The 25,382-nt window shown below is 37.4% G+C and overlaps 1 protein-coding gene across 2 annotated transcripts in view; it reads right to left on the bottom strand.

Annotated features, from left to right (window-relative positions):
* The window catches only part of LOC144359574 (beta-1,3-galactosyltransferase 5-like), a 68,493-nt gene extending 45,853 nt beyond the window's left edge, over positions 1–22,640 (bottom strand). For both annotated transcript variants that reach the window (XR_013422038.1, XM_085494779.1), the window contains exon 1: positions 22,567–22,640. The gene's annotated coding sequence lies outside the window, so the exon portion shown is untranslated. The remainder of the gene's footprint in view (positions 1–22,566) is intronic.
* Between the last annotated feature and the right edge of the window lie 2,742 nt (positions 22,641–25,382).

Below are 25,382 nucleotides of genomic sequence, written 5' to 3'. Positions count from 1 at the left end.
GTCGTGGACATCATACCCGTTGCAGGCGAGATAGAAGTAGTATCAGCCAAAAGCAGCATAGAAAATTGTAGTGATACAAAACACAACTTTATATCATAATTGGCCAGATTAGGAAAAAACAGCCTCTCCCATGAATACTACCAGTGTAGCAAATAAGCGACAGGTCGATTCAAAACCTCGTCTGAAAGCTGGTTCAAAGTGAGACTCTGTCGACAGTAATCTGTAATTCTTGTGAATGGTATTGCTCAAAGTAGTGCTTCAACGGGGACCCGGGATGTTCACCTCAAATATGAAAATCAACACCTTTACCAGCATTTTACTGCACTGTAAGGCTTGCTCGCAACAAATCCAACTCCTCCGAACCCAGCATTAGCTTGCAACATGATTCGTGTATATGCCGGAATGATGTAACTAGTTGCAGCCGTGGTAAATGTCAGTTCATTGGAATATAAATTTGCTCAGGGCAATTTCTGAATATGTAATAAATAAAAGGTCGAGGGTGTGTTGATGTGGTCGGTAGGTATATAAAGTGCTGGGGCAAATGTGGGTATATCGGTAAGAAATGTATTTATAGGTAATATATAGACCGCCGATTTACAAAAAAAGGAATAGGTATTACAGCTACACACCTTCAACTACTAACAAATAATAAGTCAATAACGCGGGACGTTTTACTGTAAACTGGAGCAATAATAATGTAATAACCACGAGATGACATTCAAATATAACCACAAATCACGTCGAACCCCGATTCCCCAAGCCACAGTCCCCCTGTCACGGGGACTGTGCTTAAGCCCAGAACATTGCTGAGACAGTATTCGCAATGATACGCACAGCCCGGGCACAATACATGCTCTAAGTTGATTACAAATAAAGTGTATGGACTTTACAGTGACACCCCGGCGTTTGCTTAAATTTGTCCAAGACCCATTCTTGCTTTCATCTACATACTGGATTTAACAGAACACTTCATTGTCCAATTTTTTTGGACAAAGTTACGATCTCAAAAAGTTTATTGAGCCGCCACAAAATGCAAATTTGCATTCTCAAGTGTTCAGTATAATGCGATTTCACACTATCCAGATCCAGAACAGAATGATATTTCATTTTCAAAATGAAATGAGAACTAAAGCGGTTATGTGAATGTTGTCAGCCTATAATAATACGACCCATCATGGTGTGATACATAACACATATAACTTCAATTAGTATTCCGTTCGGTAGTGGGAATCTCACCCGTTTCATAGGCAAAGTATAAGTATTCACTAGCTGTGACACACACAATCTTGTTATCAAATGTAAAACGTAACTAAAATTTAGTACGGATTGCTCTGGTCAAAATCAAGTGGGATACTCGCCTTAAAAGTGACTGTTTTATAGTATACCCACTTTATTTCGAAGGTAGTTCTGAGACGCATAAATCATCTGAAATGCTATATTTGCAACCATGAATCAATGTAATGATACCCAGTCCTAGAACTAGCATGCATCGATTGTAAATACATTGAAAACTAGCACCTGTTTTTCGGCGTTACAAGTTCAAATAGTTTTTTGTTAAAAGATAATGTGGATATAAAATCGTCTTTTAAGAAAAATCACGGGCGGCGGCTAGCGCTTTCGCCCGTTTGCGTTTCGGAGATCGCCTAATTCTTCGGGTCCACGAGCGACCACTGCAACGGCAGTCATTTGCTTGGTGGCGTCTGCGTAATTCTGGAAGAATATGTTCTCATGCTCCTCTTGTGAGCCCGAAATACCCATGAATGTTCTTCATTACACGCTATGTACTTTGCGAAAAATAGTAGCCTTTTTTCTAATTCCAGTAAAGTGTTAATCAGACGTATTCATTTGAAATGCTGGTATAATATATTAACAAATGATCGCATTACATAGTCCTCGTAGTTAAAAGTTTGAAAGTTCAGAGTATGTCATAGATAAGGAATGGTCCCATAATGTTCAACGTACATACCTATATGTTTTTTGAACGGAATTCAAAATTCGGCTACCACCCGACCGTATACATATCAAATGAACACATATGCACATGTGTGACATTATGTATATATAAAGTTCAACATAAATGGTCTGGGAAAGTCAAAGATATTACAACATAGCAGCATTCGTTAAAACAAAATGACCACCAGTCTGAAATGAGCCTGAGGTAATGAATAACCTGAATTTATAATGTCTAATATATGTGCTAAATTTGAACTAAATCAAACATGACCAAGATATGGTCACACATGGCAGAAATTCTTGATTTATATGAATTATCAACATACTATGGCCACTATTCTGACATCTTAAATCATATCGCAACTCAATATGATGAATGCCGTATATATGAAGTTCACACATGACTTGTCAGCACAGGTTAAAGATATATCCAACTATTCACAACTGAGAAACGGTACCAGAATGGCAGTGATGGTTAATTTTAATGATTTTTTAATATTAAATTGGCTGCCATTCGACATTCTTGACTTAGATCACCAATGAATAAATGTTCGTATGTACGACATGATGTATGTACGCGATTTGTAATGATGTGCTTGAGTTCGGACTGTTGACAAAACCATATGGTGCAAATTCACGCAATAATGAACTCTGGAGAATGCAAATGTGTATATTGTGGTCAGTCGCATCCTGCAGGAAATACTATATTGAAGTTTCATGTTCCCAGATGATCAGATAGTGTGCAATAACGCATCTCAATTCATTCAAAAGTGCAATTTTGTACCTCTCAATTAATATAAAAGTACTAATTTGCACATTCATTGGCACTTTCCAGATGTAGGTATATCTGCGCATATAAATTTTCATTGTAGCTTATGATATTTTCTTTTACTCTGGGATATTTGGACAAACGCCCGTTTGCTGTTAGTTTTGCATCATGTGTGTGGATTGTAAGTAGGGAATCAGCATGTTCCGGGGACTAACAAACACACTACCATTGGGGGACAAATAGTCCCAATAGTCCCAATATTTTGACAAAAAAACAGTTTGTTGTAATACATCACGTGTGTCGATTGCAAGTAGAGAATCAGCATGTTCCGGGGACTAACAAACACACTACCATTGTGAGGACAAATAGTCCCAATATTTGGAAAAAAACAGTTTGTTGTAATACATCACGTGTGTGGATTGCAAGTAGAGAATCAGCATGTTCCGGGGACTAACAAACACACTACCATTGCGAGGACAAATAGTCCCAATATTTCGATAAAGCCAGTCTGTTGTAATACATCATTTGTGTGGATTGCAAGTAGAGAATCAGCATGTTCCGGGGAATAAAAATCACACTACCATTGTGAGGACAAATAGTCCCAATATTTGGAAAAAAGCCAGTTTGTTGTAATACATCATGTTTGTGGATTGCAAGTAGAGAATTAGCATGTTCCGGGGACAAACAAACACACTACCATTGCGAGGACAAATAATCCCAATATTTGAAAAAAAAACCAGGTTGTTGTAATACATCATGTGTGTGGATTGCAAGTAGAGAATCAGCATGTTCCGGGGACTAACAAACACACTACCATTGCGAGGACAAATAGTCCCAATATTTGGAAAAAAAGCCAGTTTGTTGTAATACATCATGTGTGTGGATTGCAAGTAGAGACTTAGCATGTTCCGGGGACTAACAAACACACTCCCATTGCGAGGAGGACAAATAGTCCCAATATTTGGCAAAAAAAGCCAGTTTGTTGTAACACATCATGTGTGTGGATTGCAAATAGAGAATCAGCATGTTCCGGGGACTAACAAACACACTACCATTTCGAGGACAAATAGTCCCAATATTTGGAAAAAATCCAGTTTGTTGTAATACATCATGTGTGTGGATTGCAAATAGAGAATTAGCATGTTCCGGGGACTACCAAACACACTACCATTTCGAGGACAAATAGTCCCAATATTTGGAAAAAAGCCAGTTTGTTGTAATACATCATGTTTGTGGATTGCAAGTAGAGAATTAGCATGTTCCGGGGACAAACAAACACACTACCATTGCGAGGACAAATAATCCCAATATTTGAAAAAAAAACCAGGTTGTTGTAATACATCATGTGTGTGGATTGCAAGTAGAGAATCAGCATGTTCCGGGGACTAACAAACACACTACCATTGCGAGGACAAATAGTCCCAATATTTGGAAAAAAAGCCAGTTTGTTGTAATACATCATGTGTGTGGATTGCAAGTAGAGACTTAGCATGTTCCGGGGACTAACAAACACACTACCATTGCGAGGAGGACAAATAGTCCCAATATTTGGCAAAAAAAGCCAGTTTGTTGTAACACATCATGTGTGTGGATTGCAAATAGAGAATCAGCATGTTCCGGGGACTAACAAACACACTACCATTTCGAGGACAAATAGTCCCAATATTTGGAAAAAATCCAGTTTGTTGTAATACATCATGTGTGTGGATTGCAAATAGAGAATTAGCATGTTCCGGGGACTACCAAACACACTACCATTGCGAGGACAAATAGTCCCAATATTTGGAAAAAAGCCAGTTTGTTGTGATACATCATGTGTGTGGATTGCAAGTAGAGAATCAGCATGTTCCGGGGACTAACAAACACACTACCATTGCGAGGACAAATAGTCCCAATATTTGGAAAAAAGCCAGTTTGTTGTAATACATCACGTGTGTGGATTGCAAGTAGAGAATCAGCATGTTCCGGGGACTAACAAACACACTACCATTGTGAGGACAAATAGTCCCAATATTTGGAAAAAAACAGTTTGTTGTAATACATCACGTGTGTGGATTGCAAGTAGAGAATCAGCATGTTCCGGGGACTAACAAACACACTACCATTGCGAGGACAAATAGTCCCAATATTTCGAAAAAGCCAGTCTGTTGTAATACATCATTTGTGTGGATTGCAAGTAGAGAATCAGCATGTTCCGGGGAATAAAAATCACACTACAATTGTGAGGACAAATAGTCCCAATATTTGGAAAAAAGCCAGTTTGTTGTAATACATCATGTTTGTGGATTGCAAGTAGAGAATTAGCATGTTCCGGGGACAAACAAACACACTACCATTGCGAGGACAAATAGTCCCAATATTTGGAAAAAAAACAGTTTGTTGTAATACATCACGTGTGTGGATTGCAAGTAGAGAATCAGCATGTTCCGGGGACTAACAAACACACTACCATTGCACGAACAAATAGTCCCAATATTTGGAAAAAAGCCAGTTTGTTGTAATACATCATGTGTGTGGATTGCAAGTAGAGAATTAGCATGTTCCGGGGACTAACAAACACACTACCATTGCGAGGACAAATAGTCCCAATAAAAACAGTTTGTTGTAATACATCACGTGTGTGGATTGCAAGTAGAGAATCAACATGTTCCGGGGACTAACAAACACACTACCATTGCGCGGACAAATAGTCCCAATATTTGGAAAAAAGCCAGTTTGTTGTAATACATCATGTGTGTGGATTGCAAGTAGAGAATTAGCATGTTCCGGGGACTAACAAACACACTACCATTGCGAGGACAAATAGTCCCAATATTTGGAAAAAAGCCAGTTTGTTGTGATACATCATGTGTGTGGATTGCAAGTCGAGAATTAGCATGTTCCGGGGACTAACAAACACACTACCATTGCGAGGACAAATAGTCCCAATATTTGGAAAAAAGCCAGTTTGTTGTAATACATCATGTGTGTGGATTGCATGTAGAGAATTAGCATGTTCCGGGACTAACAAACACACTACCATTGCGAGGACAAATAGTTCCAATTTTTGGAAAAAAAAACAGTTTGTTGTAATACATCACGTGTGTGGATTGCAAGTAGAGAATTCGCATGTTCTGGGGACTACCAAACACACTACCATTGCGAGGACAAATAGTCCCAATATTTGGAAAAAAGCCAGTTTGTTGTGATACATCATGTGTGTGGATTGCAAGTAGAGAATCAGCATGTTCTGGGGAATAACAAACACACTACCATTGCGAGGACAAATAGTCCCAATATTTGGAAAAAAGCCAGTTTGTTGTAATACATCACGTGTGTGGATTGCAAGTAGAGAATTAGCGTGTTCCGGGGACTAACAAACACACTACCATTGCGAGGACAAATAGTTCCAATATTTGGAAAAAAAACAGTTTGTTGTAATACATCACGTGTGTGGATTGCAAGTAGAGAATCAGCATGTTCCGGGGACTAACAAACACACTACCATTGCGCGGACAAATAGTCCCAATATTTGGAAAAAAGCCAGTTTGTTGTAATACATCATGTGTGTGGATTGCAAGTAGAGAATTAGCATGTTCTGGGGACTAACAAACACACTACCATTGCGAGGACAAATAGTCCCAATATTTGGAAAAAAGCCAGTTTGTTGTAATACATCATGTGTGTGGATTGCAAGTAGAGAATTAGCATGTTCCGGGGACTAACAAACACACTACCATTGCGAGGACAAATAGTTCCAATTTTTGGAAAAAAAACATTTTGTTGTAATACATCACGTGTGTGGATTGCAAGTAGAGAATTCGCATGTTCCGGGGACTACCAAACACACTACCATTGCGAGGACAAATAGTCCCAATATTTGGAAAAAAGCCAGTTTGTTGTGATACATCATGTGTGTGGATTGCAAGTAGAGAATTAGCATGTTCCGGGGACTAACAAACACACTACCATTGCGAGGACAAATAGTCCCAATATTTGGAAAAAAGCCAGTTTGTTGTGATACATCATGTGTGTGGATTGCAAGTAGAGAATCAGCATGTTCCGGGGACTAACAAACACACTACCATTGCGAGGACAAATAGTCCCAATATTTGGAAAAAAGCCAGTTTGTTGTAATACATCACGTGTGTGGATTGCAAGTAGAGAATTAGCATGTTCCGGGGACTAACAAACACACTACCATTGCGAGGACAAATAGTTCCAATATTTGGAAAAAAAACAGTTTGTTGTAATACATCACGTGTGTGGATTGCAAGTAGAGAATCAGCATGTTCCGGGGACTAACAAACACACTACCATTGCACGAACAAATAGTCCCAATATTTGGAAAAAAGCCAGTTTGTTGTAATACATCATGTGTGTGGATTGCAAGTAGAGAATTAGCATGTTCCGGGGACTAACAAACACACTACCATTGCGAGGACAAATAGTCCCAATAAAAACAGTTTGTTGTAATACATCACGTGTGTGGATTGCAAGTAGAGAATCAACATGTTCCGGGGACTAACAAACACACTACCATTGCGCGGACAAATAGTCCCAATATTTGGAAAAAAGCCAGTTTGTTGTAATACATCATGTGTGTGGATTGCAAGTAGAGAATTAGCATGTTCCGGGGACTAACAAACACACTACCATTGCGAGGACAAATAGTCCCAATATTTGGAAAAAAGCCAGTTTGTTGTGATACATCATGTGTGTGGATTGCAAGTCGAGAATTAGCATGTTCCGGGGACTAACAAACACACTACCATTGCGAGGACAAATAGTCCCAATATTTGGAAAAAAGCCAGTTTGTTGTAATACATCATGTGTGTGGATTGCATGTAGAGAATTAGCATGTTCCGGGACTAACAAACACACTACCATTGCGAGGACAAATAGTTCCAATTTTTGGAAAAAAAAAACAGTTTGTTGTAATACATCACGTGTGTGGATTGCAAGTAGAGAATTCGCATGTTCTGGGGACTACCAAACACACTACCATTGCGAGGACAAATAGTCCCAATATTTGGAAAAAAGCCAGTTTGTTGTGATACATCATGTGTGTGGATTGCAAGTAGAGAATCAGCATGTTCTGGGGAATAACAAACACACTACCATTGCGAGGACAAATAGTCCCAATATTTGGAAAAAAGCCAGTTTGTTGTGATACATCATGTGTGTGGATTGCAAGTAGAGAATCAGCATGTTCCGGGGACTAACAAACACACTACCATTGCGAGGACAAATAGTCCCAATATTTGGAAAAAAGCCAGTTTGTTGTAATACATCACGTGTGTGGATTGCAAGTAGAGAATTAGCATGTTCCGGGGACTAACAAACACACTACCATTGCGAGGACAAATAGTTCCAATATTTGGAAAAAAAACAGTTTGTTGTAATACATCACGTGTGTGGATTGCAAGTAGAGAATCAGCATGTTCCGGGGACTAACAAACACACTACCATTGCACGAACAAATAGTCCCAATATTTGGAAAAAAGCCAGTTTGTTGTAATACATCATGTGTGTGGATTGCAAGTAGAGAATTAGCATGTTCCGGGGACTAACAAACACACTACCATTGCGAGGACAAATAGTCCCAATAAAAACAGTTTGTTGTAATACATCACGTGTGTGGATTGCAAGTAGAGAATCAACATGTTCCGGGGACTAACAAACACACTACCATTGCGCGGACAAATAGTCCCAATATTTGGAAAAAAGCCAGTTTGTTGTAATACATCATGTGTGTGGATTGCAAGTAGAGAATTAGCATGTTCCGGGGACTAACAAACACACTACCATTGCGAGGACAAATAGTCCCAATATTTGGAAAAAAGCCAGTTTGTTGTGATACATCATGTGTGTGGATTGCAAGTCGAGAATTAGCATGTTCCGGGGACTAACAAACACACTACCATTGCGAGGACAAATAGTCCCAATATTTGGAAAAAAGCCAGTTTGTTGTAATACATCATGTGTGTGGATTGCATGTAGAGAATTAGCATGTTCCGGGACTAACAAACACACTACCATTGCGAGGACAAATAGTTCCAATTTTTGGAAAAAAAAACAGTTTGTTGTAATACATCACGTGTGTGGATTGCAAGTAGAGAATTCGCATGTTCTGGGGACTACCAAACACACTACCATTGCGAGGACAAATAGTCCCAATATTTGGAAAAAAGCCAGTTTGTTGTGATACATCATGTGTGTGGATTGCAAGTAGAGAATCAGCATGTTCTGGGGAATAACAAACACACTACCATTGCGAGGACAAATAGTCCCAATATTTGGAAAAAAGCCAGTTTGTTGTAATACATCATGTGTGTGGATTGCAAGTAGAGAATTATCATGTTCCGGGGACTAACAAACACACTACCATTGCTAGGACAAATAGTCCCAATATTTGGAAAAAAGCCAGTTTGTTGTAATACATCATGTGTGTGGATTGCAAGTAGAGAATCAGCATGTTCCGGGGACTAACAAACACACTACCATTGTGAGGACAAATAGTCCCAATATTTAGACAAAATTATTAATTATTAATATAATACAGAATAAACAGACTGAACACAGTTAATTAATAAGCTGCTAAGCTAATTATCTAAGTTTCAATTTGTTGGAAAAAGCTTTTACTATGATACTGAAATTCGTATGCAAATTAGCTAATTCATTTGCACATATTAATTATTAGATATTAATCTATACAAACACTGTGCATGTACTAAGTTTCAATCCACTGAAGGAAAATGTTACATTACAAACAAAACGTGATAAAAAAGTTAATTAGTATATATGGATTAATTACAAAACTATTATCAGGAAATCAACTTGCACATGTTATGGTGAGGAATAAACAAGCTGAAATAATTAATTAGTATAAAATTAACTAATTAATTTACACATACTAAATAGAAGCTGTTATTATATGTTGATCTACACACTCAGCAATCATGAACCAAGTTTCAATGAATGTGTGCAAACAAATGCAAAGATACAAATGCTTAGACAATTATTATGCTAATTATCTAAACCATGCATAGGTTTGTAAATATAATCCAGTATATGCATTGGTTCAAGCAGAATATAGTAACCCTCTGCCAAGTTTAATTTCAATCTAGCCAGTGGTTCTTGAGATCAGTGGAACAAGATTTGAAACACAAACTGAAGGAAAATGGACGGACAGACATATTTGCAGCATTAGCTTCTGTTTGTGCTCTGCAAATAATCTTTATTATGCTGTAATCCTGTGTGTTAACAAATGATTAACATTTGTTCAAATGATTTGCTGATGTCAGAATGAAATGACAATACAAGATACTCTTGAAATAAACCAGTATAGGTATAACTTATCAGGGGCACATTTACCAGATATCTGGTAGGTCACACTCAAATAAACAGTACACAGTCTCACAGTGCACAGCAAGAAAGTCAGACAGTCATATTATTTATTCAGTAAAAATAGACTTATCAGAGCACAACTTACAGTACCCCCAAGGCACACACACTAGAATATCTTGTCCTGGGGCTATATTTTTTTTGGAAATTAGTAGCCCAACCAGACTACCAGAATTTTTTTTAAATCTTATTTTATAAAACTAGTAATATCTATTGACACAACACTGACTTTGGAAATTACAGAAGTAAGGTTTCAAACAAAACAAAATAAAATAAAAGCAATCATAGAGTAATAGTATCATCGTGATTAAGTAAAATCATGTCTAACACTGTGGAGAAAAACACACAACACTTAATGGCGTGACTATCACAAATGGAAGCTATCCCGCTAATATTACTCGCATTAAGTTATCACGTACGTCATGAATCGCCATGGTTATATTAAAAAAAGGTTTCGGCTTAAGTTTATTTTTATACTTAGATTATTTAATATCACAACAACAAATTATATATTCAATGTTTAACTATTAATATAAAATTTTTTCGAATACATGAATTGAAGGTTTATTTGGATCAACAAAACCTAACCGTGTGATAGTCATTAACAAGACAGTGGCTCGCTTGCAACGTGTAACTCAGTACAAAACCAGTTTAATGTTTATTCGATTTGGTGAACATTTGTGAAGACCTGCAGAAATGTACTCACTCGTTTATTAGCAAATATAAGCCAGGGGATGGTTAATATGTTTAAAATTCCTGAATAACAATGAACGAGACACTAAATGCCACAAATTCAAACTATTCTGTATCACGAAGGCGGCCATGTTAGTTTTTCAATCGCAATGCATTATGGGGCGTTCACTATGACGAATTCTTGAAATCAGGGCATGTCAAATGTAACAACCAGATTTATCATACAAGTTTCATTTTCAAATGATTTGTACTTTTTAGGACTGTTATGTAAATTAACATATGTTCGTTATCTGACTGTATTTGAAGCTGGCATACATCAAATTGCCAAATTAACGTTATGTAGGTCAATCCGGGGGTGTCCAGCTCGATAACCTGCTGTATGCGTTCACAGGCTGTGAGCAGCTTTCAATCCTCGGACGTCACTGAAATACGGTAACACCATAGATTTATTTTTCTGTAATAAGTCTTTTTTCAGCAATGGAGTTGTTTCAGTGTCGAATTTACGAATGATTGGGGGCTTTGGAATTATTAAACATGAATAAACGTAAATTATTCTTACAACAAAGCTAAAAAATCAGTCTAAAAGCCTTTTCAAAATAGTGTGTGTATTCACCAAAAAATTTTGGTTGGTGGCGCTCCCACCTAATTAGCGCAGTTAATTCCGCGTTCACACACGTACAGTGTGTATGCCTAAGGTGTGTGGATATGCTAATTTGGTGGCGCTGTGAGCCACAAAACACCTCCAATGAAAATGTGCGGATTTTAACCACACACATCAATGTTTCTGTACCTACCGAGGACCCCTGTCAGAAGAACGTCAAAGGGTATTTTATCAAATTTCTTTTGTTTTTAAAGGGTGTTTTTCCGAGGACAGTCAAAACGTCCTCGGAAGTCTCCCTAGGTCCTCGCAATAAAGGTCGTTTGACCATGCAAAGTCCTCGCAACATATAGCAATCCAAGTACACACACACACACACACAGACACACACACAGACACACACACACACACACACACACACACAGACACACACACACACACACACATACAGGTGTCCCATGAATTGTGGAGCCACCATACACATGTCCCATGAATTGTGGAGCCACCATTGAATTAACTTTTAATATAGTTGAATTAACTTTTAATATAGTTGCGATATGAACTCGATTAAAACGCGTTCCTATATAGGGTTGCGTTTTAATTGGAGTTTAATTAAACTCAATTACAATGCAATACAATGGAGAATTGCACTTTAATTAAACTAGAGTTGAATATCCCGTGACTGAACATAGAAATGTTTGCGAAGCTTAGGTTTAGTATCGGGGAAGGTATGGTTCACGTTATATTAATATTAAACCTAAGCTTCGCAAACCTGACTTAAATTCGATTAAATATTAATATAAATTATGCAACATTGTGGAGCCACCAATTTGGGGCTCCACTTGTACAAAGGGCTCCACTTTGTTTGTGTGTGTCTGGTCTACTGGCTCTACTTCTACGTTTACACTTTGTTTTAAACAGCAAACAATGTGGAGCCCGAGTGCAAGGCTCCACTTTCAGGAGTGGCTTCACATCGTTGGTGTGTAAACAGGCCAATGGCTCCACATTTCATGGTTTACCAACGCACACACACACACACACACACACACACACACACGCACACACACACACACACACACACACACACACACACACACACACACACAAAACGACAAAAGTGACTATAAAGGCAATCCTAGCGGAGCGGATCGCCAACAAAAGTGATTATAAGGGCAATCCTAGCGGAGCCGATCGCCAACAAAAGTGATTATAAGGGCAATTCTAGCGAAGCGGATCGCCAACAAAAGTGATTATAAGGGCAATCCTAGCGGAGCGGATCGCCAACAAAAGTGATTATAAGGGCAATCCTAGCGGAGCCGATCGCCAACAAAAGTGATTATAAGGGCAATTCTAGCGGAGCGGATCGCCAACAAAAGTGATTATAAGGGCAATCCTAGCGGAGCCGATCGCCAACAAAAGTGATTATAAGGGCAATCCTAGCGGAGCCGATCGCCAACAAAAGTGATTATAAGGGCAATTCTAGCGGAGCGGATCGCCAACAAAAGTGATTATAAGGGCAATCCTAGCGGAGCGGATCGCCAACAAAAGTGATTATAAGGGCAATTCTAGCGGAGCCGATCGCCAACAAAAGTGATTATAAGGGCAATCCTAGCGGAGCCGATCGCCAACAAAAGTGATTATAAGGGCAATTCTAGCGGAGCGGATCGCCAACAAAAGTGATTATAAGGGCAATTCTAGCGGAGCCGATCGCCAACAAAAGTGATTATAAGGGCAATCCTAGCGGAGCCGATCGCCAACAAAAGTGATTATAAGGGCAATTCTAGCGGAGCGGATTGCCAACAAAAGTGATTATAAGGGCAATTCTAGCGGAGCGGATCGCCAACAAAACGCATCCATCATCCCATATATGTCACACACCGCACTTAGAATACCGCTATGTTGCTTTATAATCTTACCACCACATAATACTAACAACTACTTCACCATTTTTTTGTATTTGTATTTCATCATCTAAATTTGCGATCCACCAAAGCTTGCGGACTGAAGGTCAAAATATAGGCTCCACTTTTAATTATAGTGAAATTTTCAAACATCACTTCTGGTGACACTGGTAAAATATTACATAAATAAACTGGCCAGGAAAATAACAATTCTAAACATTAACAACATAGTATAATAACCCTAGACCAGGCCTAACGAGCATGTATGTGTGTGTAGAAATGTTCGGTACTGGACGTTCCCTAAATCAGTCGGCATCGTCGCCATGACGTCACACAGCTAATTGTGTCAATCGTTGATTAACCCGCGACACCTGTTCATTCACTACACAGATACTAGTCCAGTTTTGTCCAAGTGTGACTTTGAGGTCACATAAATGGACCTACTTTCTGTTCGTGTAGTGTCAAATGCGTCTACCTGAGCTATAAAACCTACTTCTTGGCTGTTATCAATTTATACTATGACACTAATTTAAAGCGGGGAAGTCGTCACATGCGCATGCGTCTAATGGCCATAGCGTTTCATTGTTTACAAACAAATGTCTACCCATGAGCTTTTGCGTTTTTAGCGTGTGTTGTTATCATCGCATGAGACTCAATTCCCGCGCACGCGCAGCGTAGGTGACGACACTCCTGCTATAAGGACCCACACACGAGCTGATAAGATATTGCATATTGTTTGGTATTTTAGGTTAATATTTTGCCTGACCTAGTTACAATGTTTACTCATGGTTGTCACCCGATATTTGTAATATTTGTTACAGGTCATCGATTTACTTTTATAAACAGTCATCATGTTTATCATTATTAAAGTTGTGTGATTTTATTTACATGGTTGAAATATGACTTCCCCCTGTCCAATCCAATGTATTTTGTTTTTTAATTTCAGTGCCAAAAAAATAATTACTACTAAAATTACTAAAATTAATAATGTTGTCTGAAACGCGATATCGCGACCTATTCTCATTTAGACGCACTTGGCAGATCAAAAAATAGTATTACTGAATATTTACTAGTTCGGTATGTAAACGTGGATAGAAATTTATGATCGAGTGTATACGTAATCCGTGGCATCACATTCAGCTAAAACTATGAACACTTCAATATCGGAAACGTGGGGTGACTAAAAAAGTGTGGACGCTCCTCTACAAAAGTGTAAAGAATTCTCGTCCCCAATTAAAAATAATATATTTGTCATCACTACGTAAATGACGTGTATTATTTTACAAAAAAGGAACTTACAATAGATATTATTGATCTATATTCCCTTATATATAGTATACAAGTCTGGACATGATGGCCATTTTAACTTTAAAAGCATTGATTTCACCATCTGATTTTTACGTGTCATTAGAATACTAAAGTAATCAATGTTTTATTATAAAATTCCTGGTAGTGCAGATCTCTCATAAATATACAAATTCTCAACTGAATATTCAAACTTGAGTGCGCAGACTATTCATTTGTTATATTTTGTTACCCAAATCCTTTCTAATAATATATATCAATCAATACATGTATATATAATTGTACATGCTATGAATAACACATATGATCACGAATGGCATACTGCATATATGTACCACATTTTACACTATAATCATAATTTGAACAATAAGATTTTCATGGCTAATCGGATAACATAAATTACATCGACGTACTACATCATAATAATAATGGGAACTCACCGATTTAACTGTCTTAATATCGCCAGATCAGCGCTGCACGAATTAACAACAATATGGTAGAAGTAGGCCCTAGTCAGTTCTGTTTGGGAATTGAAGCCAGTACGGTGTACTAATTACATGTCAGTTACAGTTAAGGGGGAGGTCACACAGAAATTGTGCTGGCAAACAAAATATTTAGTGGTTAAGACGAATTGTATTATTTTATTCAATGTCACTTAGGGATTGGTCAGTTACTTCGGCCTAGGGGGGGGGGGTCGGCAGATTCCATTTTGCCAGGTGTAAATCTCAGTTGACCCACCCCCTATCAAATAAAAAAAATGGGTGACCCCCCCCTACATTATATTTTAAAACTTAAAACATGCTGACCCCCTAAAAAAACAAAGAAATATTAACAGTTTTGGCTCTGACATGATTACAAAAAGTATTATATGTGCATTATATGGTTTGCCATAATTTTGACATAATGTTTTAGCGTTTGCATTTAATAGACCTTAGGAGGGGAGGGGAAACATAAAGCCAAAAAATGACTACAGAAAAGGCTGCAGGAAGGAGGGAAATCTATGCTGCTAAAGATAGTAAATAAAAGCAAAGCTGTGGAGTGCTTACTCGATAAACGCCCTTTATACCGGTTAGCGACACCCCCTGAAAATATTTACTGTAGATCTGAAATGACGTTACAACATAGCTAATTTGGTTAGTAGATCAGTAGTCGATATTGTGATCGTGGTTGAATATCCGGCTTACGAATCCGTACGTCGTTTGAGGAAAGTTTTTTCACATTATTTCAAAACAACATATAATGGATGATCACAATTTTAATATATAAAAGTAATAAATATACTATGCATATTTTACGGAATTTATCCGTGAGAACCAATCCAGCCGCCCTCAAACACAACATAAATAACACAGATCACATGCAATCATGTCTCTCATGAATATCAAATTGTCACGGCAAAATATCCATGCCCAGTGAACTCTCCCTCACTATACCTTGCATCGTAAGATGCGAATTTTGTATAAGATTATATAGCAAAGGAATTTCATTTGAGGTAATGTTTCTTGTAATCCAGAATTAGTATCAATAACCTTGAAATGCACATGACTTAATCTTTTATTATTTTTTGAAAATGTTATCAAGTCAACAAAAATGGTCATTGTTCAATGTCTTGCATTTTGCGTCTTGCAGGTTCACTTGAATTGCTATACTTGTTCATAATTGTAGTTCAGTGACATCACAGTTATTTTAGTAACCATAGTAACACAGATCATGGATCAAAGCTTCGAATGATATAAAATGTAAAGGCTGATCATTTACTCTTTTTTTTAGAAAACAATTAATGCCAATATTTAAAGTGAATAAATGAAAACTATAAATTTGTGTTTTGCCAATATTCACACATTTGTGACTTCTAAAAAATCACCTCAAGCACCTTTCACATGAGTCTGTTCATAAATTATTATGCCCATGACACCGTTACACAAATATTGAGAAACATATTTGACATTTTACTACTTTTCCTCCAATCTGAAAATCAGGATTATAAGATTTTATTGCCAAAATATCTTTGCCAGCACTACACATGGCGGCTCTGTTGTTCAACCCATACCACAGGAACTACAGACTAGGTGGTATATGTGATACTTAGGTGTTGTTGTATGCATGTATGTACGTGTCTGAATTGTGTAATTTGAATTGTGCGTGTCCTATTGTTATTTAATAAATTATACTTTGTGTGTGGAATTCTGCAAGCTGTTTTCGACTTCAGTGACCATCTGGTCATAGTCCAGTGATAAAAGAATATATGGATTTTCGTCAAAAGCGCCAATAACTAATTTTGCTTCCACTTGATAATTTTCAAATTTGTTCGAAACTTCGTTCGGTGTTTTGTGATATATTCATTGAAAAAAGGCCCACAAAACATCTGGACACCTCGGAAAATAAATATTATTAATATTTTCATGACATTTCTTATTTTACAGTTTCTGTTACTTGATGCATACACAGATTGAAATGTAATATTTGATATGAGACATTTCTGTTGATATTTGTGAGAAAGGATTCCCTGTCCTGATCATGGTAGTTTGTGACGAGAAAGAAGATATGGCTATAAACATATACGCAAATTTGCATAATAACTAATAGACTGCGTACATGTATACAACAGAAAATGAGAGTATCATACCTACCGGATGTTGATATTGCAATTACCATATTGCAACACGACAGACACATATGGAACTTTAATTTAAAATTGTATTTATTAATAAAATGCTTGAGTAGAGAAGAAAATAGACGTTACCACTGTGTGGTACACGTCACACACGACGATGATACCAGTTTCAGTGTTTCCTGTTATCATACAGGAGTATTAAAATATGACCTGATATTTGACGACTTGTAAAATACTGTGCGGTCTGACTTGTTTATTTGTTGTCCCGAAGCACGTTGTAACTCGACCACGGTGTGTTTCACATTATTCACAATTGTCACTAAAGACTCGGCATTCAGTGCAATAAAATAAATCTATTGTTCAAAGCACTAATACATGTCATGCTATTATTTTGTGTTGATAATACTGTTAAGTATATTTTATTTATCGCATTATTTTTTATGACAGAGCTTGTACACATTATTACTATATTTTATATTTTATTTTTAAGGGTTCAATTATTCCGGCCTTGGAGTCACATTATTGTCGCTTAATTTGCTTATTTGGTTTGGCCGCCATATTTGATTTCAGGCTTAAGAGTGTTTCAACCAATAGCTTTAGCTTTGCTCGTCATTTTTGATTTTCTTAATAAATGGTAAAAGTTTCGAATCAGCATTTAGATTCTCAAGAGTGATTTAACTGTTCAACTTGTTACTTTGCATGCATTGACGAAACCCATTAAACCCAAAACCTATAAAAAATAAATAATTCTGATCAATCCCGTGGTTTATCCGCTATTTGATATTTTCTTAATAAACAGTTTATTTGGACATTTGTTTCTCAAGAATGATTAAATAGACATGATTTTGAATGTGTGCTCTATCCTACCGAATTCCCCAGGTTTTTTTTGATCAAAATTGATCATGTGCTCTTTTGTCAGACTAATATTTTAAATAATTTGTTTCATATGCATATTAGTAATAATCACAGGTCTTGTTGGTACATGTGTTGATTAGTAATTTGAACATTTTTGTGTGTCAAGCACTTCAAGTGTAATGAATGACTCCCACAAAAGTCCAGGGCTGCGAATTGAGATTGAAGAAAAAACTAACTCGAGCCACTTCATGTGCTCGTTTCATAAGATAATGATCAGGTTATCATGTCATTTAATATATAATATCACGGCAAATACCAGTAGGTTTAGCGACTTTACCAATCGTTCCGAATCATTTGTTCGTTCGAACCCCATTTTTCGAAATTTGGCAACCTTGATCACTGGTCATTCACACTGTCTTCCTACACTACTACGTTCATGGTTCCCTTGTAGGCTTATGGCAGAGACACCCCTAACTGAAAAGCCGGTGAGTAAGACAGTCCCCTTACCTGGCGAACATGGGTTCAGGGAGACCGTTTAGATAACTTATACATGCTTTGTTACTGGTATGTTCAACCCATCGGCTAATCTAATCATCGGATGTGGATGTTTGTGTGCCATATAAGAGAAAGATCATTTATTATTCCAGAGGGGGGAGGGGCAAAATAGAGCGGGGTCAGCATATTTTTCAAAGCAGCAAAGAGGGGGGGCCGAATATATAGAGGAGGGGTTACAATTTTTTCATTTTCAAAATGAATAAAAGGAGGGTCCATTGATTTTTTTGAAAAGCACCAAGAATTGCCCGACGCCCCTTAGGAATAATAAATGGTCATTCAGAAGGCTCAAATGACGAGACTATGACTAGACTAATTGAAAAAAAGAACCCTTTTTATAACACTACAGACGACAGTGTAGTTAGTATGCAGCAAATAATTAGAAAATCTGCTAATAGAGATACAATTGGTACCAATTGATCTAAAAATATGAGGGAGTCACACGATGAGAGGGGGTTGGACACTCCTGTGACTGTGAAAGTGAACTTTGCCTGCCGGAGAATCATGCTCACTTGTTTACATGTGACACAGGTGTTGTAGTCAATTGAAGCTTTCAGAAAATTTGACCCGGTTGTCGTGTTTCACTATTGGGTTCTTTGTGATGGCTACCACTTTGCCAAGAATGCAAAAAGACATGTAAGGGGTGGCTTGTCTTCACCATGCATGGGGCTCTTGCCCTGGCCATGTTCACCTTCATGTCAAAGGTGTGTGTAATTGTTAAGATAAGGTTCAGGGGTGGATAACAAGAGTGACGAACTGGTGTACACTATAACAGATGACTTTATTGAAACTCCTGCCGTGATGTGTCAAAACACCCACTTATATACACAATTTTACATTCCTTGCATTTTGGCGGAAAGTGACTTTGGCCTTGTACTTGATTGGGTAATAGGGAGACGAGCTGATAGGTAAATAACTATTAATGAGGTTGTTTTATTGGCTAAAATTAACGTACTATGATTGGCTAAATTATTTGTAAGCAGAATCCTAAATCGACATCAAGCTCGGCTAGTTATATTTCCGATAAAAGGTTAGTGTTACTGCAACTACCAAGACCAGTATGTGACCTGATCCTGAGACTGAAAGAGACTGCTGTTTATACTAAGTGCTGGTGCCATGCTGTGGCCTGCAGCAACAGATGAGCTCCCAAACCCGGCATATTACCGAGACACGCACAAGATTCATCGATGTCCTTTTGGTGAATATTCTAGTTAGGTTCCTTTCACCAATGCCATATCGGTAACTGACAATGCCTGCCTTACTTGCTGGTGCGTGTCAGTGGTGAACTTATCAAACACATTTTTGAGTATATTCAAGACTCTCTCATCTTTATTCTTAGATTGAGACTTGTGCTTTAGAGGCGGTCAATACCATGTGCACATAAATTCGACTTGTTCAGGAAGAAATTAAATTAGAAGAAAACGACTCCTCACCAGATGAGTGTGATCGTTTCTGGTCATCGCCATCATTCCACAACCTGACTTCAGAACTAACCTAAAAGTATGCTTTTGGTCAAACTGCACTCCGGATTTAAACAAAAAATAGTCCTGTCATACTGTTGTCATGACAACGGCCGGAAACGTGATTTTTGACCGTAGCTATGGACAAAATGTATTTTTGTGCAAATCTTTGAGTCAAAATATCAGACATATCTCATCCAATTTACTTGAGTGTGTGTGCAAAGTTACTATTTAATATTAAAGTCTGTCCTAATATTACCGAAAAAAATGATAATTGTTTAGTGGAGCGGTCGCCAATCAGCTTACCGGTTTGTGCACGTGTCTGTTAAATGGTCGCGTGCCGTATACACCCGACCGTATGTATTATACCACCTGTGACCTTCATCAACATGTGTTCGTTTAATTAGGCATGTCATCCTATAAGATGATACCGTCCTTGATTTTGTGAAAATACCAACGTACATATCATACAGAAAATATATATAGGAATATTTCACATACATTGTTCGGGTCCTTTCAAAATCGTCTATAGGTATAACACGATTAACTGCAATATGTGTTTTGTAGATCTGTCCAACTAGAGATTCCCAGTTTCAAAGTATAATTTTCATTAATACAATAACTCACTATACCAGAATATGTAATGTATACTAAAATACTTCCTAATAATCCACCTAAAACCCGGTCAAATTATCTAGTACTTAGGGTGTTAATATCTGGTTAATAAACTGGTGATGACACTGTTGTTGATGATTAAAACCGACATCCGTACAAGTCTTGCATTCAGGTATTCTTATACAGTGAGTTTTGCATTCAATCCGTTTTCGTTTTCGTTAAATACATTAACCCAACGTTACAACGCTTTACATATTTTTAATTAGTGAAAAATAAGTGTTTAATTTATCCAAATAAATGTTTGATACGCAAATAGTCACAACATCATACCTCTTTGATATAAGCAGTGGCACCAAACTCGGAGACAACATCAAGAGTCAATGTTTATGGCTCGCCGAGACTTAACACCATAAAGCCTAACGGCATGCAATACCAGGTAACCAGTATTTATACGCAACATAATTCGGCCCAAGTGATGTACGAGTATCTTTAACCACGGGAAATGTTGTCGTTGCTCTATCTGTTAACACTTAAGGATGAATTCGGCGAGGGGGAGGGGGTTGACACGAAAGGGTGCCGTCCGATCAAAATGAAACGTTTCGACGGAAGTCAGTCGTCCGAGCCCATTGTCGAAGCAACGACGCTTCTTTTACGAACAGATGAAATGATTTCAGCGATTTCTTTACAGAAAAATGCCCAATAAAATATAGAAACACCACATAGAAATATGCAGGGTCTAAAATGTTGTCTATTCAACCGACAACCAGTTTGACGCCATTAGTTGCTTGCTGGAGTGAACTCTACGCGTGATTTTATTGCGTTTAAAATTGTTTCATTTCAAACTGCACATGCTCACACATAATGATTTCCCGAAATGCATACTAATGCATGGCCTCTGTACCTTGAATAAAATATATATATAATGATTGACCGGGCTTAGATACTAGTACAGAGACCGTAACACCCACCCACCCCGATATATACAGTAGAGCCGTAAACTGATATATATTGGCTCTTACTACACTTTTCTTGTAGCCATGTGTGCGCTGTAAATTATTAACATTTAAAAAAAAAAGATTATACTAATGGCCAGTGGGAAATTATGTCTACCAAATTTATTAAAGAAATTATAAAAAAATACATTAAAACATGCATAATGTTGCACCAAATGGAAAACAAATATGGCGTTGAAAGGATTATGAAAACGAAATTAATACTATGATCCGAATTTAATAAAAATCATTACGCCGAATCTGACTATACTGCACTACCTCGAGCGTTTATCGTGTCTATTACCTATCAAAACACTAAGTCATAACCGAGAAGCAATCTACAGTAGCGATGCTCGTCTATGAGCTTCCCTTGACACAATGTCTGACAACAATATACTTGGTTTAACGAAAAAACCACATGGTGTGATTATTACCCCGGCAGTATTTGAAATACACAAACAATTTGTGCAGCAAATGTATGTGTTTGTGTTCATAACGACACCGTGATCCCGATATATCGCCACAGCTTACCCAAATTGATATCTAATTGGGCTACAAGCATTCGGCATGGACCGGTGTTTGCTGTCTTCATATTAGAAGATGACCAACACGTCCCGCAACGCAAGCATACGAATACATGAATACATACATTGCCCATATATGGTAATCGAACGCGCGGGTTGACTAATAAGTGACAGCAGTGGCAGCGCGTACTACGTGGGATGCAGAATAAAGACTCTCCAATGGCAATTAAATATATCGAGTAATCCGCAATAAAGTTAAGAAGTCAGATGTTGTTCATAAAAAAATATTGCTATCCATCGAGACATCGCCATGCGTGATTGTCGCCGAAGAATTAAGTATTTCACTTACCGATGTTTCCAGGTTGTCGCTTATGTATTTCTAGTCCTGGTGGATATGCCGCTCCGCGTTGGCGACACGCATTGATCACGTGATACAACATAGAACATATGGAACACCTAGTGGGTTATAAAAATTCCCGGAATAGATCATTATTGTATTGGTAGTATGCGGCGCTAAACGCCAATCTTTTAGGCGCTTTAATTAGAATCGCAAGAGGACGAGAATGGATGTGCTTGATTGGCTATACATTCCCAACATCTCACCGTGACAATCAGACCAATCAGAGAGCAGTTTGTTTGTTGACAGTTTTTTTTTGACGTCTCAAATTCTACATGTGTGTACATGCTTTGACTCGACTGTAATTAATGCAGGGTTGTGTGAACCCGTGCAAGCAACATTGTAGTGCAAAAATCGTTCATCTCAACTCAGCATTTTTCCAATATACGCTGTGAATACTTATAGTTTGTCACGTGATCATGTTAGCGAGCTTGAATTTCCGTGTATCAGCCGGGTGATGTGTATTCAGTCATTTTTGAAAATAAACGAGAAAAGATTGGGAGGTGTATTTATGAAGGCTCGGTGTGAGAGGGTGTATTTTTGGGATTGATGCAAAGGTTACAGGCACAGTTTTTTTTAAACATAAGATTGAATTATTTTATAACAGATTTTAGAACCCACGTCCATTTCTGCGAAACCACGCCAAAATTGTAACTCGATATTCAATTAACAGTTAACAGAACTTCGAATTACGGGCAACGCAGATTTTTTGTTTTGTTTAAAGTTCAAATGTAGTAACTCGAATTTTAATTATCAGTTAACTGAACTTCGAATTACGGGAAATATATACAACTAAGTTCGAGTTACTGTTTGGGCGTGGTTTCTGAAATATTGGCATAGGCATGTCCTCTGAACTCGATGTCTGCGTAACTCGATGTTCGTAACTCGAATTCAGCATCTCTCTCCGTTGATGCTAAGAATAATCAATTGCACCAAACTTCGTCTCAACACATATCACATTGAGTTACAATCTGGGCGCGGTTTTGGAAAAGTGGGCGTGGTCTCTGAAATATGGGCGTGGGTATTTCCGAACTCGATGTTTGCATAACAATTCAGCACAAGTCTCCCCGTTGATGCTAGAAATTGCACCAAACTTCGTCTCAACAAATACCACTTACATGGCTGCATTACACTTAACTATATAGCATTGGTATATCCTCGTTATATAATAATTATATAATTCTCATCAATAAATAATATATAAATGTGGTCCTCAACATGACCATATCATTCATTGATAAGGAATCCCCAATAATTTGTAACTATATATGCAATGATAGTCTTTATCCAGCGTATCATCAGTAAGAGACCCGAGTAATCGTATCAGCCACAAATCGGACTTTTCAACGCTATTGTCTTTTAAGTTGTTTTAAAATTATTTGTTGTGTCAATCAGATGTCAAAATAACAAAAAGTCTTGAAACACAAGTGTATAAAAGTGATTGTCATAAGAATCGGATGTAGAATCAAAGATTTTTTTTCTAGCTTCTATGATATTGTATTTGTTCTTTGTTTATATATCGTATCAAGGCTGGTTATGACGATCGGGATAGGATAAATAAACAACGGCACATAAACCCCAAAGTAGACATTATCTGAACAAAAAGATTAAACACAACATGCAGCATTTATCTACACCTAACTATAATTATTTCACCTTCCTTCACGGCGTAGACATTTCTTGTAAAGTACAATGTAACTCATTTTTCGTGTTGCTGCTCCGATAATAACGTTCATTCTTAATTTTGTTTTCCAAAAAAGACAAAAAAACAATGGAATTTTTAAATAACATTTTAACCATTTGGTTATTTTCAATTGCGGTCTATCTCATTTTTTTGTAGATTTATTTTTAAATTTGGATTGGATTTTTTGGGAGCGATAATACTGCCAGTGAAAAATAGTGTTTGTATTCTTCATCAAGTGTGTGTGTGTTTGTGTGTTTTATTTTTTGTTCATTCAAGATTTTGCAATTCTCCCACGACCTCACCCCAAGTTTCTACGGGTCAACCCTTCACACATGCACGGGTAATCAAGACCTTTGGATATCATATCTACCAGTAACGCTATAGAGGGCGCACATTGAACTTATTCACATTCGTTCAATTTAAACAATGTCTCCATATTACTAGAGATTTTACTAATTTACTTCTTTAACAAATATAAACTGCGTCAAGTTCAAGTTCACAGCAAATAGGTGTTATTATATTTTGGTGATTATAGAACGTTGTATTGCTATGCACAAGACTAAACATATTGAAAACAGAATCAGTATAAAAAACACCATGCGACATTTATTTATGAATTTCTAAATGTTTACATTGTTGAGACACTTAAATTGCCCTCACTTTTACTTTATAGATTCACTTGTATGGATGTATTCCATATAACCCTCTCCTCCGACAAATACAAACACATCCGAACTAGAACAGTAAAAATAGGTGGTTAATACAAATTATATTCAAACTATATCATGTCGGGTATCACGATAACAGCATTTTCGGACGTATTCAAAGAAAATCCGCAATTCAGCCCGGCCTACAAAACAACTGAGTCCTCATGGATAGATACAAGTTTCACCAATAAAGGGCGCGATTGACACTGGCCGGGCGTTCTCAATAACAACACATATGGCTAAACTGAACCTTCTCAAAAACCAGTCGAACACAAACTATTTTGTTTCCAAGAATATATGTTTAACGAATAGTAAAACATTTCTGACAACTTATTTGAAAAAGTTTCTGTGTATTCATTGCCAGACCTTGACGTATG

Source organism: Saccoglossus kowalevskii, chromosome 21, assembly GCF_978046115.1.
Source record: "Saccoglossus kowalevskii chromosome 21, keSacKowa6.1, whole genome shotgun sequence".
In the NCBI taxonomy this organism is placed as follows: domain Eukaryota; kingdom Metazoa; phylum Hemichordata; class Enteropneusta; family Harrimaniidae; genus Saccoglossus; species Saccoglossus kowalevskii.
This window is presented reverse-complemented; position numbering and strand designations above follow the sequence as displayed.